The sequence below is a fragment of the Lepus europaeus genome, chromosome 4 (assembly GCF_033115175.1).
Source record: "Lepus europaeus isolate LE1 chromosome 4, mLepTim1.pri, whole genome shotgun sequence".
NCBI lineage: Eukaryota > Metazoa > Chordata > Mammalia > Lagomorpha > Leporidae > Lepus > Lepus europaeus.
Window position 1 is genome coordinate 13,966,528 of NC_084830.1, and position 20,718 is coordinate 13,987,245.

Sequence of the window (20,718 nt, forward strand, 5' to 3'; positions counted from 1 at the left end):
GAGGGAGGAAGATGGGAAGTATCATTATGGTCTTAAAACTGTATGTATAAAGTAAGTGAATTCTGTTCTCTTTAAATAAATACATTTTCTAAAAATGTAAATTTTTAATACAGGGAACAAATAAAAGAAATTAAAAATAAGAAAAGAATTTGAGGAGAAAAAGACAAGACAAGTAGGGGAAATAAGAGAGAAAGAATTTTTTAAAAGGTTTTATTTTATTTATTTGAGTGGTAGAGTTACAGATAGTGAGAGGGGAGAGACAGAGAGAAAGGTCTTCCTTCTGCTGGTTCACTCCCCAAATGGCATCAACGTCCAGAGCTGCACCCATCCGAAGCCAGGAACCAGGTGCTTCTTCTGAGTCTTCCCTGTGGGTGCAGGGGCCCAAGGACTGGGGCCATCTTTTGCTGCTTTCCCAGACCATAGCAGAGAGCTAGATTGGAAGAGGAGCAGCCACAGGAAGAGGTGCCACTGGAAGAGGATTAACCTACTGTGCCACAGCGCAGACATCAGAAAGAAAGAATTTCAAAAATTTACTGTATAAGGTTGGGAGGTAGATTCTGAATTCCACAAGTTCAGAAAATGAAAACTTAAGGCATGAATAATGTAGTAATTGTTGTTATATCTGATTTCCTACAATTACCAGTTAGAACCTTGGGGAGAATTATAATAACTTTTTTATATTTTTTTATTTTTTGACAGGCAGAGTGGATAGTGAGAGAGAGAGACAGAGAGAAAGGTCTTCCTTTTCCGTTGGTTCACCCTCCAATGGCCGCCGCAGCCGGCGCGCTGATCCAAAGGCAGGAGCCAGGTGCTTCTCCTGGTCTCCCATAGGGTGCAGGGCCCAAGCACTTGAGCCATCCTCCACTGCCTTCCCAGGCCACAGCAGAGAGCTGACCTGGAAGAGGGGCAACCGGGACAGAATCTCGTGCCCTGACCGGGACTAGAACCTGGTGTGCTGGCGCCGCTAGGCGGAAGATTAGCCTATTGAGCCATGGTGCCAGCCTAATAACTTTGTTTATAGACTTTACAATGGGTAGCACTGCACAGTAATCTCTTATTACAAGGGGAACAAATGAGATCAGTCCTATGATACCCCTAGCTTTCTATCCAGCACTATGTGTCAGACTGTAATGTAGGAAGTAAATATTTGTTTGGTACTGCTGTTATAACAAATACCACAAGGTGACTTTCACAGCAGAAACTTATTTTCTCACCGTTTTGGAGGCTAGGACTTCAAGATCAAAGTGTCAGCAGATTTGGTTTCTTCTGCCGCTTCTCTCCTTGGCTTGTGGAAGGTCTATTTCATGCTATGTCCTCATGGTCCTTCCTTCATCCACATGCATTCTTAGAGTCTATTGTACTGTCTACCTTTTGAAAAGATGCCTGTCCGGTTGGTTGGGCATCTAACCTAACAAACTCATTTAAACTTAGCCACTTTTTCACAAGCTCTGTCTTCAAATCCAGACACATTCTGAGGTACTGAGAGTTAAGGTTTCAACATATCAATTTTGGGGGTCACACCAATGAGCCCATAAGACCGGGTGACTCTGAGACCTGTCCACCGGGTGGGTGAAGAGGGGGAGGTAAGAGTGCAGCTGGGCAAGGCTGGCAATTTGTGGAACAGGAGTCCAAGAGATAAAATTTATATGAGGAAAAAGAGATTTAGGAATCTGGTAAGGTGTTCCCTTATGCACTGTCAAAAATCAATTACCCAGGGAAAGGGGAAAAAATTGCTGTGAAGTCTTCTAGTTCAATGATATTCAGAGGTCACAAAGATTGTGAGGTGTGTGGCTTCTAAATGGTCAAGATACCCCTAGGGACCTCAGATAGGTCAGATCACACAAGTCACACAGAACTATTTCTGTTGTAAAGAATATATTGGGCTACCTAAAGAAAGCTTGAAAACCAACCTTGAGATGACCTTGCTTGCACACAAAGAATGAAACTACTTACCAAAATTCAATACTTAGTCAAAAATCATCCATTCTGTGATGCAATATTGACTGTGTCAAGCATCTGGTTTAAAATTACTAGACACGTAAAGAAGCAGAGAGATACAGTTCATAATCAGGTTAATAATTAGTCAATACAAACAAACAGAGATATGGGACTGATGACAGAGATATGGGACTGATCAGGCAAGGAGTTTAAAAGAATTTTACAACTTTATGTTCAACTTCAAGAAAGACATGAACGAAATGAGGAGAGAAAATGAAGACAAAAAGAGAAATTAAAAAATGAAAAAAATTCTGAAATGTAAAAGAAAAAATACTAGGTGTATTTAACAACAAACTAGACAGCTCAGAAAATAAATAAATAACAGTGATTTCAATGGCATAGCAACTAGTTATCTAACATAAATCACAAATAAATGTTAAGAAAAACTTCAGGAAATTGTAGGACAACATTATAGCCTCACAACAAAAAGGAAAAAGAGCTGCAGAAAAAGTATTTAAAATATACTAGCTTAAATTTTACCAAATGCAATGAAATGCATAAACACCTAGTACAAAGAAACTCAACAATCATCAAGAGAAATAATTTAAAGCAAGAACAAATCCTACTATTAGCAATTTATTAGAAATAAGGAAAATCTTAAAAGCAGAAGTAGAAAACACATACTGCATAAAAGACACAAGGTTAAGAATAATCATGCAGTTCTGAATTCAGAAAAAATACAAGCCATAAAAAATGATTCAAAATTCAACATGTGAGAAAGAGAAAAGAATTCTGTCAAAATAGAATTTCACTTTAAGTGAGAATATCCTTTAGAAGTGAAGATGAGATCATGACACTTACGAACAAAACCAGAGAATTTATAATCAGGTGAATTGCACTACAAAAACATTAAAGAAATTATGAAGGTTGAATAGATATGGTACCATATAGGCATATGAGAATAAATATTTCTTAAACATTTTGCTATAATTAAAAAATATTGTAATTGTAAATATGTGTTCTAACTACACAAAGGATATGATGGTGGAATGTAACTATACCATATAATATTCTTCTTTGTGAAATGGTATTATATTACTTGAATATGGTAAAGATAAACTATAATGAGTTAAAGAGACATATATGCCGTAAGTCTCAGAGCAACCACTAAATAAATTAACAGATAGATGGGTAGCAAACAACACCTGAGATAAAAAGAAAATATTAAACATTAATTAACCCAAAGAAGGCAGCAAAAGAGAAAAGGAACAGAGTATAAGATCAAACTATATATATATATATATATATATATATATATATATATATATATATATACATAATTCCATGTCATAGCTCTAATTATAACCATACTGATAAACATATTATGTGTGAATGACATAGATAAACACTCCAAGTAAAGGAAGACCTGACCCAGTCATATTGTGTCAACAAGAAATATTCCTTAAACACAAAGGCATAGGGAAGTTAAGAAGGATAAAACAAATATTTCTTGAAAACACTATTCATAAGGAATGTATAATGGCCATGTTAGTATCTTAAATATTAGGATTTTGATAAAAGAATATTACTCTAGATAATGAGATAGTTTATAAAATATATCAGTTTATTAAGACATAATACTATGTATGAGTGCACTTAAGTTTCTGACCTTCAAAATTAAAAAAATAAAAAGACAAATTCAGAATTATAGTACATATTTGAGCACTTTTCTTGAGAGTTATATAGAAATAGAAAGAAAATAAGAATAAATATGGAATATTTTCACAGCATTATAAATCATCCTGACTTAATTGATATTTTTAGAGCAGTTCGCGTATCTATGGAGAATCACAAACATAAACCATATGCAGGCTATTAGAACAAGGGCGAATTAATTTTAAAAGATGAAAGTCATACATAATAGTATTTTTTGCTACAATAGCATAAAAATAGAAATAACAAAATTATGTCTTAAAAAGATGTCCAGTATTTGTAAACTTAAAAAATAAATACTATTATAATAGTAATTACAAATAAACTCACAGAATTAAATATTTATGGGAGAAACCAAAGGTAGATTTAGATCAATAACCTAAACATCCAATAGCTATTATAAAAGATACTATAGGTACTTATAAATTAAGTTTAACCCAAAACAAGTAGAAGAGAGGAAATAACAATCATGAAATTTAGTGAAAATTGAAAGTGACAAACAATGGAGAAAATAAATGAAACTAAAATCTGTGTGTGTGTGTTTGAAATGACAACAAAGTTGACAAACTTCTGGAAAGATCAATAGTGGTAGGGTGGGAGTGGCAAGTAGTAACACCTGAGTGAAGTGAGGAACATAATTGTGGATACCACAAATACTAAATGCAGCTGTTGAATAGTCTGAACAGTTCTGCAATGACAATAGTGGAAATATTGATAAAATGGACAAATTCCTTGACAGAAACAAATTACCAAAACTGACACCAGAAGAAATAGAAAATTTGAAACCTGAAAGGACACTTGGAGTTTAAAATGGACCCAAATCTGATACCCATTGGTCTGAATCACAGACAGAAAAGAGGCTTAGACTGGGCCAATTTTGCTTCCTGCTCACAGGCCCACCCTGTGCAAAAGTGTCACACGGATACAACTTATCTTTAACAAAATTGTGAAAAAAAAAACACTTCTTGGGCTGGCACCACTGCTCAATAGGCTAATCCTCTGCCTGCGGCACCAGCACCCCAGGTTCTAATCCTGGTCGGGGTGCCAGATTCTGTCCCGGTTGCTCCTCTTCCAGTCCAGCTCTCTGCTGTGGCCCAGGAGTGCAGTGGAGGATGGCCCAAGTGCTTGGGCCCTGCACCCCATGGGAGACCAGGAGAAGCACCTGGCTCCTGGCTTCGGATCAGCGCGGTGCGCCGGCTGCAGCGGCCATTGGGTGTGAACCAATGGTAAAGGAAGACCTTTCTCTCTGTCTCTCTCTCTCACTGTCTACTCTGCCTGTCCAAAACAAACAAGCAAACAAACAAACAAAAACAAAACAAAACAAAACAAAAAAAACACTTCTTGGAGAAAGGACAGTTTTATCAATGAATGCTGTTAGGAAAATTGGACTTCCATATGCAGAAGTATGAAACAAGACTCCTACCTTACTCCCTATTAAAAATCAACTGAAAATTAATCAGTTTTCTAATGTAAAAACTGAAACTATGAAACTGCTAAAAGAAAACATAGGTGGAAACTGCAAGTCATTGTCGTACACAATGATCATTTGGATAAAGATTCCAAAATCACAGGCAATAAAAAGCAAAAATAGACAAGTGGGATTATATCAAAGTAAGAAGCTTCTAACACTGCAAAGGAAACAACAAGCAGCGAAGTGACACCTTATGGAATGGAACAAAATATTTGCAAACCATACATCTGATAAAGGATTAAAGTGCAGAATCTCTCTCTCTCTCTCTCTCTCTCTCTCTCTCTCTCTCTCTCTCTTTCTAGCTCTAGCTCTTTGTCTGTCTCTGCCACTCTGCCTTTTAGGGGTGAACAACTGGGTCTTGTTCCATATAAATTATGGCCCTGCCATGGCAACTGTATGCAGGACTCTAAATTTAATGTCATAATAGGCTAATTTTTAGGTTGCTAATTTTGTATGGCCCACAGAATGATGTTATACATTCTGTTTGGCCTTCACAGAAAAACTTTCCCACCCCTTAATCATTAAGAAAAAATTAAAAAAGCACTACAGTGAATCACTGGCTCATTCTGGTTACAAAAAATATTACCTGGGAGTCAAAATACAACAAATGCTAGTGAAGATGTGGAGAAAAAAGAACCCAAATACATTGTTGGTTAGAATGCAAATTAGCATAGCCATTATAGAGAGTAATGTGGAGACTCCCCAGAAAACTAAAAATAGATACACAATGTGACCCTCCCCCACTATTGGGAATATATTCAAAGAAAATAAAGTCGGCATATGAAAGAGACACTTGTACTTCCAAGTTCATTGCAGCACTAAGCACAATAGCAAAAACATAGAATCAACCTTGATGCCTATTAATTGATGACTGTATAAATATTGTATATGTATATGTGGAATATTACTTAGCCATAGAAATAATGGAATTCTAACATTTGCAACAAAATGGAAGGAACTGGAGATCACTCTGATATCATTGATCTGAACTACAGATAGGAAAAAAGCTGGGGCAGGACCAAGTTAGAGCCCAGCCCAAGTTCATAGGTGCAGCCCTCCACGATTGTCACAAGTCTGTTCTGCCAGACCCTAAAGGGGCCTTCTGAAGCTTCCTCCTCAACACCTCTTTGACAGCTGAAGAAATGAATGCCCCAAAGAAGGAAGAGACTTACCTATTGGTGCACAGGCATGGAGTCAGAACTGTTCCGAGATCACTCTGAGTTCCCAAAGAATTCAACTGAAAAAAGTTTACAAATAAAACAGGTAAATCCAGATTTTGCTGACTAGTCTGCATGACTGTGATTGCCTGCTTCGTGCAAATGAACACAAAACTACTTCAGAGCTAAATGCACAGCCTTTTAGAATAGCAGTCTCTGATTGGCTCAGTTCAGGACAGGAAACCTATTCTTTTCCTTCTTCTTGCTGTGAACTGAATTACACCTCCTTTTGAAGGGTGAGGGCATGTGTTCCTCAGCTAAATATAAAAAGTTCTTCAGGGGATTTCAACCACCTTTTGGCCTCTCAAGTTGTTAGTGTGACATTTTGCTCATCATAGGTGGTATTCCCTGGTGCTCAGGAGCCAAGACTGAATTGGTCTGAGATGAATCAAGTTGGCACTGTCTGCAGCCATTGTTTTAAGGTTTTTGTCTACTCCAGTTATTGAAATTCATTCTTGATATCAATGATCATAAATGTTATTTGGCTGTTTAGAGTCTATTGCTATAATCAAAACACAATGCTCATATTTTACAAGTGTCACACACCTATCTACAACTTTAAAGTGTACACTCACCTCTTCATGCACCTTAGTATATCTGGGAGGTGCTAAATGTGGCTGATGTTTTACTCAGTCCTTATTAAAGACCCATTTGTTTCAATAGAGTAAGCAATATTACCTGCTCTAGAAGCTTTGTTACAATACAATCAAATCCAAACTTTTAGAAATATTTCTAATATGCTTTCATTTCCTGTTAACAGGTATATGTATATTTCCTTGTGTGGTTAATACAGAAGCGTGGATGACTATTACACCCTCTTAGGGCTAACACCCAGGCACTGATCACCTTGGAAGAAACCCAACAGACTAGGAGAGACTGGAGAGATACATTTCAAGTTTTAAGAGAAAAAACTGTCAACCCAGGATACTCTACCCTGAAAAGCTCTCATTTATGAATGAATGTGAAATAAAGATCTTCCATAACAAAAAGAAATTGAAACAATTTGTCACCATCTGTCCAGCCCTACAAAAAATGTTTAAGGATGTGCTGCACACAGAAACACAGAAAAAAGGTCATCACTATGAAAAAAGGTAAAGGAAGAAAATCTCTCAGTAAAAATTCAAAGGCAATTCAAAGAAAAAATAGGAATACTTTTGGAAAAATGTCAGAGTGAAGTCATTGCTTATCAATAGTTACCTTGAATGCAAATGGCCTCAACTCTCCAGTTAAAAGACACAGACTGGCTGAATGGAATAAAAAACAAAACTCATGCATTGGCTGCCAATAAGAAACACATTTCAACACCAAAAATGCATGCAGGCTGAAAGTAAAAGGATGGAAAAAGATTTTCCATGCCAACAGAAATCAAAAAAGAGCTGGTGTAGCCATCCTAATATCAGAAAAAAATAGACTTTAACAAAAAAACTATTAAAAGAGACAAAGCAAGACACTATGTAATGAATAAGGGATCAATTCAACAGGAAGATGTAACCATTATAGATGTATATACACCTAATTACAGGGCACCTGGCTACTTAAAAGAAATTTTAAGGGATCTAAAGAGAGACATTGACTCTGAGACAATAGTAATGGTGGACTTCAATACCCCACTTTAAGCAATGGACAGATCAACGAGCCAGAAAATTAGTGGGGAAACAGCAGATTTAATTGACATTAAGATCAATTGGACCTAACAGATATCTACAAAACTTATCATCCTAAAGTCTCAGAATACACATTCCTCACACCAGTGCATGGAACTTTCTCTAGGACTGACCACATACTAGGCCGTAAAGCAAGTCTCAGTGCATTCAAAAAAATTGAAATCATACCATGCATCTTTTCGGACCACATTGCAATGAAGCTGGAAATCAGCAAGTCAGGAATCTCTAGAACATACGCAAACAAATGGAGACTGAACAATAAGTTCCTGAATAGTGGGTCATAGCAGAAATCAAAACAGAAATAAAAAATTTCTTGAAACAAATGAAGACTAAAATACAACATATCAAAACTTATGTTATGGGGCCGACGCTGTGGCTCACTTGGTTAATCCTCTTCCTGTGGCACCAACATCCCATATGGGCGCCAGGTTCTAGTCCCGGTTGCTCCTCTTCCAGTCCAGCTCTCTGCTGTGGCCCAGGAAGGCAGTGGAGCATGGCCCAAGTGCTTGGGCCCCTGCACCAGTTTTGGAGACCAGGAGGAAGCACCTGGCTCCTGCTTTCGGATTGGCTTAGTTCTGGCTGTAGTGGCCATTTGGGGGGTGAACCAATGGAAGGAAGACCTTTCTCTCCATCTCTCTCTCTCACTGTCTAACTCTATCTGCCAAAGAAAAAAAAAACGTATGTTATGCCACAAAAGCAGTGTTACAAGGAACATTTATAGCAATTGGTGCCTACATCAAGAAATTGGAAAGGTACAAATAAATGAGCTATCAATGCATCTCAAGTATCTAGAAAAACAACAGCAAAGCAAACACAAAACTAGTAGGAGAAAAAAAATTAAAATTACAGAAGAAATCAACAAAATTGAATACAAAAAAATACAAAAGTTCAGCAAAATGAAGAGCTGGTTTTTTGAAAAAAATAAACAAACTTCACACACCAATGGTCCAATTAACAAAAAAAAAAAAGGAGAGAGAAGATCCAAATCAATAAAATTAGAGATGAAAAAGGGAATGTAACAGACACCACAGAAATAAAAAGAAATTACTACAGAGAGTTGTATGCCAGCAAACAGGGAAATCTATCAGAAATGGATAGATTCCTGGACACATACAACTTACCTAAATTGAATCATGAAGACATAGGAAACCTAGATAGACCCATAACTGAGTCAGAAATTGAATCAGTAATAAAGGCCCTCCCAACAAAGAAAAGCCCAGGACTGGATGGATTCACTGCTGAATTCTACCAGACATTTAAAGAAGAACTAACTTCAATTGTTCTCAAACTATTCAGAACAATCAAAAAAGAGGGAATCCTCCCAAATTCTTTCTATGAAGCCAGCATCACCTTAATTCCTAAACCTGAAAAAGATGCAGCATAGAAAGAGAATTACACCACTTTCCCTGATGAACATAGATGCAAACATCCTAGACAAAATTGGATTCAATCAAATCCAACAACACATCAGAAAGATCGTCCACCCAGACAAAGTGGGATTTATCCCTGGTAGACAAGGATGGTTCAACACTCACAAATCAATCAATGTGATATATCACATTAAGAAACTACATTACAAAAGACATATGATTATCTCTATAAATGCAGAGAAAGCATTTTATAAAATAGAACACACTTTCATGATGAAAACTCTAAGCAAATTTGGTATAGAAGGAACATTTCTCAACACAATCAAGGCAGTTTTTGACAAACCCACGGCCAAAATCTTATTGAATGGGGAAAAGTTGAAGCATTCCAATTGAGATCTGGAACCAGACAAGGCTGTCCAATCTTACCTTTGCTATTCAATATAGTCCTGGAAGTTTTAGCTACAGCCATTAGGCAAGAAAAGTAAATCAAAGGAATTCAAATTGGGACAGAGTAAGTCAAACTATCCCTTTTGCAGATGACGTGATTCTATATAAGGGAACCAAAAGACTCCACTGAGAGACTATTGGAACTTATAAGAGTTTGCTAAAGTAGCAGGATATAAATTCAATATACAAAAATCAACAGCCTTTGTAAACACAATGTCAAGGCTGATATTGAGCTTCTAAGATCAATCCCATTAACAATAGCTACAAAAAATCAAATACCTTGGAATAAATTTAGCCAATGATGTCAAAATCTCTACAATGAGAATTACAAAACATTAAAGAAAGAAACAGAAGAAGATACAAAAAAATGGAATAATCTTCCATCTTCATGGTTAGGAAGAGTTAATATCATCAAAATGTCCATTATTCCAAAAGCACTTTACAGATTCAATGCAATACCGAAGACATTCTTCTCAAATCTAGAAAAAATGATGCTGTAATTCGTATAGAGGCACAAGAGATCTTGAATTGTTAAAGCAATATTATACAACAAAAACAAAGCTGGAGGCAACACAATAGGAGACTTCAAGACATACTACAAGGCAGTTATATTGAAAACATCCTGGTACTGGTACAAAAACGGATGGATAGGCCAATCAATGGATCAGAAGAGAAACACCAGAAATCAATCCAAATGTCTACAACCAACTTTTATTTGATCAAGGAGCTAAAACCAATTCCTGGAGCAAGGACAGTTTCTTGAACAAATGGTGCTGGGAAAACTGGATTTCCACAAGCAGAAATATGAAGCAAGACCCCTACCTTCCACCTTACACAAAAATCCACTCAACATGGATTAAAGATCTAAATCTATGATCCGAACCATCAAATTATTAGAGAACTTTGGGAAAACCCTGCAAGACAATGGCACAGGCAAAGAGTTTTTGGAAAAGACCCCAGAGGCTCAAGCAGTCTAAAACAAAATTAACAAACGGAATTATATCAAATTAAGAAGTTTCTGTACTGTAAAAGAAACACTCAGCAAAATGAAAAGGCAAGCAACAGAATGGGAGAATTTATTTGCAAACTATGCAACTGATAAGGATTAATAACCAGAATATACACAGAAATCTAGAAACTCCAAAATAACAAAACAAACAACCCAGTTAAGAGATGGGCCAAAGACTTAAACAGACATTTTTCTTTTTTTTTTTTTAAAGACTTATTTATTTATTTGAAAGTCAGAGTTACAGAGAGGAGAGGTGGAGAGAGAGAGAGAGAGACAGAGAGAGAGAGAGAGAGAGAGAGGTCTTCCATCCAATGGTTCATTCCCCAGATGGCCACAACAGCCGGAGTTATGCTGATCTGAAGCTAGGAGCCAGGAGCTTCTTCCAGGTCTCCCACATGGGTACCAGGGCCCAAGGACTTGGGCCATCTTGTACTGCTTTTCCAGGCCACAGCAGAGAGCTGGATGGGAAGTGGAGCAGCCGAGACCTGACCTGGTGCCCATATGGAATGCCAGCACTTCAGACCAGGGCATTAACCCACTGTGCCACAGCGCCGACCCCCTAAAGAGACATTTTTCAAAAGAGGAAAATCAAATGGCCAACAGACACATGAAAAAGTGATCAGGATCACTAGCTGTCAGGGAAATGCAAATCAAAACCACAATGAGGTTTCACTTTACCCCGGTTAAAATGGCTTCATACAGAAATCAACAAACAACAAATGCTGGCAGGAATGTGGGTAAAAAAGTACCCTAATCTTGGCTGTGGCTCAACAGGCTAATCCTCCACCTTGCAGTGCCAGCACACCAGGTTCTAGTCCTACTCGGGGCACCAGATTCTGTCCCGGTTGCCCCTCTTCCAGGCCAGCTCTCTGCTGTGGCCCGGGAAGGCAGTGGAGGATGGTCCAGGTCCTTGGGCCCTGCACCCACATGGGAGACCAGGAGAAGCACCTGGCTCCAAGCTTCGGATCAGCGAGATGCGCCGGCCGCAGCAGCCATTGGAGGGTGAACCAACGGCAAAAAGGAAGACCTTTCTCTCTGTCTCTCTCTCTCTCACTATCCACTCTGCCTGTCAAAAAAAAAAAAAAAAAAGTACCCTAATCCACTGTTGGTAGGAATGTTAACTGGTAAAGCAACTGTAGAACATAGTTTGGAGATACCACAAAAATATGGATATAGAACTACCATATGATCCAGCCATCCCACACCTGGGAATTTACCAAACGGAAATGAAGTCAGTAAGATTTATCACACCTCCATGTGTATTGCAGCCCAATTCACAATAGCTAAGATGTGAATCAACCTAAATGCCCATCGACTGAAGAAATAGATAAACCAATTATGGAAAATATATACACTATGGAATAGTATACAGTGGTAAAAGATGAAATCAGTCATTTACAACAAAATGGATCAATCAGGAAAAAAAAATTCATACTTAGTGATATAAGCCAGTCACACAGGGACAAATATATTATCTCCCTGATCTGTGAGAATTAATAGAGCACCTAAATTAAAATCTGTAGAAGAGAAATTGACACTTCAAGAAAGGATGTTTTGAGCTGCCGTTGTCTTGACTGCTAAAGAACAGATTTCGTTTTTTTTTTCTTCATACTATTTGTTGAATTCTTTACTTAACATGGAGTTAATCATATGTGTATAAAGTCAATTGAAAACAGATCTCAGTTAAAAATAAGATTAGGAATAACAGAGAGAGGAGGAAGTTTGTAACTGTAAAGCTGTAATGTTCTGCATACATTCCCACGGACTTAATTCAAAGGGTGGAGTTTAAAAACTTGTCATGGGACTCCACATCCCATTAAACTTCATGGTAAAAATTCCATCTTAATGGCTAAGGTGATCATATTAAGTATCAAATTGAACATATAGATAGGATTAAGTGTTAAAGTGGTCATATAAATAGGATCAGGTGCCTGGTAATGATAATAGATAGAATTAAACAGGAGAGAATGTTCCAAGCTAAGACACTGTGGCAAAAAATGTTCTACATGAAGGTTCTCTGTGAGTGAGACCCCAGTGGAAAGAAGTGGCCATCAAAAAAGGATGTACTTTTCTCTAAAGGGAAGAAAGAACTTCAACTTTGCTATGGCCTTGTCCAAATACTGACAGAGTTTGTGGACTCAAAAGGCTTCCATAGCCTAAGCAGCTCATGTCAAGAGCCTTGGGTGGTCACTGATATCATACATAAGAGCGTTAATTGTTAAATTAACAATAGGAGTCATGGTGCACTATCTCCCCATGTGGGATCTCTGTTCTCAATTTGTTGTATTATGAGAGTTAACTGTAAAACTAGTCCTCAAAGAGTTTTTCTGTGTGTGCAAATTGTTGAAATCTTTACTTTGTTTAAAGTTGGTCTTCTGTGTATAAAGTTAATTATTAATGAATCTTAATGGAGAATGGGACTGGCAAGGGGAGAGGGAAGAAGAGGAGCAGTGGGTGTTTTGAGTGAGAGGTGGGTATGGTGGGGAGAATAATTATATTCCTAAAGTTGTACTTATGAAATTTGTATTTCTTAAAAAATAAATTAAGAAAAATAGCCAAAAGAGAAATAAAGGAGTTAACACACCCCAAAATGTATATATTTTGTATTCTTTGTAGGTATATAAGAGGAACTTTCAAAAAGTTTGTGGAAATGTATATTATGAAAAAAACACAGGTGAAGTCTATAAATTTTTGTACCAAATACGCATCTATTTTAAGATTTAATTTAATAGCATAAGTAAATTTATGAGATACAGTGTGATAATTTGATACGTGTATTTTGATGATCAGATCAGGTTAGTAAGCATTTCCATATTTAATATTTAAAAAAATTTTGATTAACATTCGACAGTTGCACATATATGTGTGATGAATTAGACATTTCAACAATTGCACTCAAAATATATTGATCAAATCAGAACATCAACATTTCCCTCTAAATTTATCTTTTCATTTTATTTTCCACAAACTTTTGGAAGTTCTCCTGAATGCTTGTAGAAAATGAATAGCATTAGTGTATAAGTGAAATATTAGTGAATCAAAACAGGATTAGAAAAAAACCACTCAAGCTAATAATTGTGGTTGTCCATGAGGAAAATGAGAGAACTTTGGGATTTGGGGTAGTCAAGGATATTTACTGAAATCTGTCAAAATTTGTCAATTATAATGTATTCTTTTTATTGTGTGTTTTTATAAATTTTTAAAGGAAAAGGAAGTAGGAAAAGAAATGAGGGAAATATTTTAAATTAAAAATACTGACAACAAAAAAATAAATAAATAAAAATACAAGCTTACTGAATGGGTTAAAAAAAAAAAAAAACAAGACTCATCTACTTGCACAGGAGACACACTTCACCAACAAACATACCCACAAATTGAATGTGTAAGAATATTCCATACTAATGGAAAGCAGAAACAAGCAGGAATAGTCATCCTAATACCAGGCAAAATACGTTTAAAATAAAATCTTTTAAATGAGGCAAAGAACAACACTATGTAATAATTAAGGAATCTTCAGCAAGAAATTATGACTATAATAAATGTATATGTAACTAATGGTAGAGAGCCTGGGTATTTAAAATAAACTTTAATGGATCCAAAAGGAGATATTTCTCCAATACAATAGTAATCAAGGACTTCAACACCTCACTTTCATCAATGGGCAGATGAACTAGACAGAAAATCAACAACAACAACAACAACAAACAAAACAGAGCTAGTTGACACTAAGAACCAAATGGACCAATCTGATATCTACATGATCTTTCATCCCACAGTTGTTGAATACATATTCTTCTCATCAGTGCATGGAATTTCTATAGGACAGACCACATGCTAGGCTGTAAACAAGTAGCAACAATTTCAAAAATATCAAAATCATACCATGCATCTTTTTTGACCATAATGAAATGAAGCTTGAAATTAATAACTCAAGAATCTCAGGAACATATGCAAACACACAGATATGGACCAATTGCTCCTGATTGAACAGTGGGCCACAGAAGAAATAAAAAAAAAATTACAGAAAAGAGTGAAGATGACAATGAAACATATAAAAGTTAAGGTATACAACAAAAGCAGAGTTAAGAGGGAGTCTTTTAGCAACTGGTGCCTACATCAAGAAATTGAAATGACATCAAATAAATGAGCTATAAATTTATTTCAAGGACCTAGAAAAAATAATAAACAAAACCCAAAGGAAATAAATAGGAGGAAATAAAGAATTAAAATTAGAGAAGAAATAATCAAAATTGGAACCAAAAGAACAATGCAGAAGATCAATGAAATGAAAAACTGATTTTTTGAGAAAATAAGCTCAGTTGATATACTATTGGCTCAACTAACCCCCAAAAAAATATGTATAAAGACCTAAATCAATAGAAATGTAACAACAGCTACCACAGAAATGAAAAAGAATCATTATGAATTACTACAAAGAGCTACATGCCAACAAATTGGAAAATATATAAGAAATGGATAGATTGCTGGACACATAAAATATACCAAAATTGAGCCATGAGTAAATAGACAACCTAAACAGACCAATAAACAATATGGAGATTGAATCAATAATTAAGACCTTTCCAACAAATAAAAGCCCAGGACTAAATGGCTTCACTGTTAAATTCTACTAGACATTTAAAGAAGAATTAATTCTAATTATTCTTAAGCTATTCAAAACAATTTAAAGGGAGGGAATCCTCCCAAATTTCTTCCATGAAGCCAGTATCACCCTAATTCCTAAATCAGAAAAAGAAACAACAAACATAACTTTTTTTTTTCCCACAGATAGAGTTATAGACAGTGAGAGAGAGAAACAGAGAGAAAGGTCTTCCTTCCATTGGTTCAACCCCCAAATGGCTGCTACAGCCAGAACTAAGCTGATCTGAAGCCAGGAGCCAGGTGCTTCCTCCTGGTCTCCTGTGTGGGTACAGGGGCCCAAGCACTTGGGCCATCCTCTACTGCCCTCCCGGGTCACAGTAGAGAGCTGGAGCAGCAGGGACTAGAACCTGGTGCCCATATGGGATGCCAGCATCATAGGCAGAGGATTAGCCAAGTGAGCCATGGCACCGACCCCAAAGGCAACTATTGACTAATATCCCTTTTGAACATAGATGCAAAAATCCTTAGCAAAATACTAGTTAATTGAATTCAATTATACATCAGAATGATCATTATCCTAGATCAAGTGCGATTCATTCCTGATATTCAAGCATGGTTCCATATTGATGTCTACCACAATAATTGTGATATGTCACCTTAACTAACTGAATAAAAAATGTATGTTCATTTCAATAGATAAAGAGAAAGCATTTGATAAAACAGACTATCTTTTCATGATGAAAATCTTAAGCAAATTGGGTACAGAAGGAACATTCCTCAACACAATCAAGATCATTTATGAAAAATCCACAGCCAGCATCTTATTGAATGGTAAAAGTTGGAAGCATTCTCACTAATATCTGGAACCAGACAAGGATGCCCACTCTCACCATTCCTATTCAATATGGTATAAAAGTTTTAGCCAGAGTCATTAGGCAAGAAAAATAAATCAAAGGTACTGGGGGGAAAAAAAGTTGAGTGTAGACCAACGTAACAGAATAGAAACTCTAGAAACCAATCCATGAATCTACAACCAACTTACCTTTGACAAAAGAGCTAATATCAATCCCTGGAATAAGGGCAGTCTCTTCAATAAATGGTTCTGGGAAAACTGGATTTTCATACGAAAGTATGAAAGAAGACCCCTAACTTAGATCTTACACAATAATCCACTCAACATGTATCAAAGATCCTACCACACCAATTAATTTATTACTTCAGTAATAATAAGGTATTGATTTTCTATATAAGAAGTACTGTGAGATAAATTCTGTATTCGAAAGACACATCTGAGGTGCTGAAAAGCAAGCAAAATAAAAAGAAACTTTTATAAAAGTTTGTTTTATTTTGCTATGATTGTATGCTAGCAAATTTTTCAGGGGTCTTCATAGACATATTAATTTGCATCATTTATTTTTTGTAATAGCCATAGAAAATAATCATTAGTTTAGATGAAAAAAATGCTTGAAATTGAGAATATAAAATGGATTAGAAATCAAGAAACTACTGACAATTATTTTTAAGAATTATTTGAAAATTTTTGAAAGGCAGAGAGGGAGAAAGAAGCAGAGAAAGACCTTCTGGCAGCTGGTTCCCTCTACAAATTGCCACAAGAGCCAGCACTGGACCATTGCTGAAGTCAGTAAGCTTGGTTTTCATGATGTCTACCACACAAGTGACAGGGCCCCAAGTACTGTAGCCAGCAGATGCTGTCGCCCAGAGGGCACATTGGCAGGAATCTGGAACTGGAAGCAGAGCAAGCACTTGAGCCTAGATAGTGAAATGGGATAAAGTGTCCTAAGCAGTGTCTTAACCACTGGCCCAAGTATCTATTCCCTCATTTGTTTTATTAGTTTTAGATAGGTACTTCCACTTCTAGGTGAAACAAAAGTGAGCCTATGCTGTTGGAAAGAAGAAGGTCGGAAGGGAAGGGAGAGTGTGCATCCAGCACACTGGAGAAGAATGCAGAAGTTATAATTAACAGATCATGCACTGTTGAGCAGGGGCATGCGAAAAAAGGGACGGTCATCAGTAAATTCAAAGTCTAGAGAGTTGAGTCTGGAACTAATATAACTACTTTCTTCTGATGGTTTTTAATTTTCCCACATTTCACACAATAATATTAACTTGCAATTCCTAGAAGTAGAAATTAATTTTCTTCAAAATGCAAAAAAAAAAAAAAAAGTTTTAGAGACTTTCCTGTATCCCCCTGGGAATAAGCTGCTATACCAGGAAAGAACCCAAGTACCAAGTTTTCAAGAAAATTGCATACTCTTCAGCTCTGCTGTATTGGAGAATATCTGCTAGGAGAATGTTCAGAGTAATTTAGAAGCAAACAAATATGTAAGTGCAAAGGAAAGAACTGTATCAGATGGGAGACACCACCCAGACTCTTGGCAACACAAGACTCACTTGGAAGCAATTAGTGGCTCGAGAGACTGATATCATGGAGGATCAAAGTGTTCACTGGGAAGTGATTTGGGGAGGAGAGGCCACCAGTGACTTCACAGCAAACCACGCAGTGATTGTGAAACTCCTCATGCATTTTGCAATGCTATACACAGCAGAAGAATGATTCCAATTCCAGATAAATCCTGCTGACACCCAAAAAGTCTCTCTTTTATGCTTCCAAGAACTTCTAGTATCACATATTCTCCTTCCTCTCCCAGGCCTAGTTTTTGGTGGTTGACACTCTATTTTGAGAATTTCTCTAACAACTAACATGACTGGTGAATTCAGTCATGCACATACCCAGTCTTCTGTGCTACAGATGAATTAGGGGTGTAAGAGCTTGATTATGATTGAGAATATAAAGACTGAATTTTAATACACCTTTTTGACCTCTCTATAGTAAGTCTGACCACTTCCTCTGACCAAAGTAATGAAAGAGGAAATACGAGAGGATGTGAGCAACTCCGGAAGCTAGAAGGGGAGGAGAGAGGCAAAGAGACTTCAAAGGAACATTGCCCATGTTGCAAATCTTGTAAAGGACCCCTTTATGTCTCTCACAGTAGCCTGCTCTTTTATTCTACAGCTTTCGTGAATGTTTATTACTTTTTAAAACATAACTTGTTACCACTGACAATCCGTGAAATGTTCCATAATCCCTTAGACAATGGTAACTAAGAGGCTGCTGTGAGAAATGTGCCTGCGCTTGTGTGTGTGTGTGTGTGTTATAACTATGCCTGCTAAGGTGAGAAGACAACACCGAATTCTCAAGTGGGCTTTTATCCAATAGGAAGATGAGATTTCTAGCAGCCAGATATGAAACTTACGGAAAGAATCAAACAATCAGTTAGTGCAACTGTGACTCCTATACTCCTGTACACGTGATCATACAGTCAGGACACTGTTCTGTAAAGATAAAAATTCAGACTGCTTAATTCCGTGCATATTATCAAAATCTGTCACAGTGTATGTCAACCATTTTTTTTGTCTTGCTCTCACCTCCCAAATTCCTTTCTACCATTCTCAATACAAGAACACACACACACACACACACACCCTACAATTAAACCATTCTCTTATCCCTATTTCAGTTCCTATTACTGCTGTAAAAACTGCCCACAAACTTGCTGCCTGTAACTTAACAAATGGATTATCTCACCATGCGAAGAGTCAGCAGTCCAACATGTACCTTGCTGTATTAAAACTAAAATATTTGCTGTGATGGTCTGTTTTGAGGCTGTAGAGGAGAATGTGTGCCCTTGCCTATTCTAGCTTCTACAGCCTATCTGAATTCCTTGCTTTGTGGCCTTACATCTTCTTCATCATCAAAGCCAGCACCACGGCATCTTCAGATCTTTCTCTGCCTCTGTCCTGTTATGTTCCTGCTCTTATAGGGACACTCACTTTTAATTATATTGGGCACACCTAGAGAATCTGGGGTAATCTTTTCATCGTAAGATATCTGCAATATCTCTTTGCTATGTAAAGGGACACATGTACAGGCTTTGAGAATTAGACCGTTGTCATCGCTGGGGAGAAGATGTCTTCATTCTGCTGAAATACCTGCAAAACACTAAATGTTTCACCACTTCTGTATCTTCTGTTAGGCTGATTTCTCTGTTCAAATTCCCTGTCTCTCCTGGTCTCCCTAGAGATCACTTTTCTTGGCAATGACCTCTTCTCTCTATCTTTTCCTAACTACTCATCTTTCCCTTGTAAGAATTGTCATTCTATCCTTGTCTCCATGGAAACACTTTAAATATGGAGTTTATGATAGCATGCATCACATGACATTGTTTTTCTTTGTCATGTATGTGCTTTTGGCAATAGACTATTTCCTTTTCTCAATGACAGAGTGTATACCTTACTTGTTCACTTTTGATTACTAGCACTCAGACCAGTGACATTAGTACACATTGTTACTAATTTTGTTGAGGTCACTAATAAAGGCAGACTACTTGAGGCTGTTAACAACAGAAGACTTTGTTGTGTTCCATCTAACTCTAGTTTAACTTTACTCAAATGTATCTGAGGCAGTCTTAGCTGGTACCTTAATCTATGATTTTAGACGTTGGAAAGAATCTCTATGGAAGATTTTTTGTGTGATGATAGAGCATGGAGCTGGGACAAATATTCCCACATTGCTGAGGCCAGGTTTTATTCATCATGAGAAAGAATTTTCCAGGAAAAAAAAATCTGTAAATCAAGAATCAGCTTTCTTAAAAATGGGGCCCTGTCACTGCACTGAGTACAATTAATAGAAAACAGAAGTGTGTCCACCTGGAACACTGGGAATTCTCTGAGAAATATGACCAGAATAGTGAAGAGAAACTACTTCCTTAGGAGAAAAACAAATTAAACGTTAAAATAAATATATTGAGTGATATCATGTGAAATCATGGAATGGGTGTTAAAGAATTGACTCCAGTATGGGCATTTAGTTTACTTAACATCTGGCTAAGATGCTCATATCCCACAATGTTGTACTTGGGTATAATACCCAACTCTGACTCCTGACTCTAGCATCCTACCAATGTGGACTCTGGTGGACAGCAGGTGCTGATCTAAGTGGCTGGTGCCTTGCTACCCACATGGAAGACTTGGATTGACTTCCAGAGTTCCAGGCTCCCTGCTTCTGCCTAAACCAGTCTGGAATATTCCAAGAATTTGGGAAATGAATCAGCAAGTGATCTCTCTCTCTCTCTCTCTCCTCCCATGCCCTCTCCTCTCTTTTCTGCCTAAAGAAAGTGAATTTTAAAAAATAAAATTTTAGAAAGAATCAACCCCCTCAAATAAAATAATAATAGGCTATGGTAATGTATACACTCAACCCTTTTTG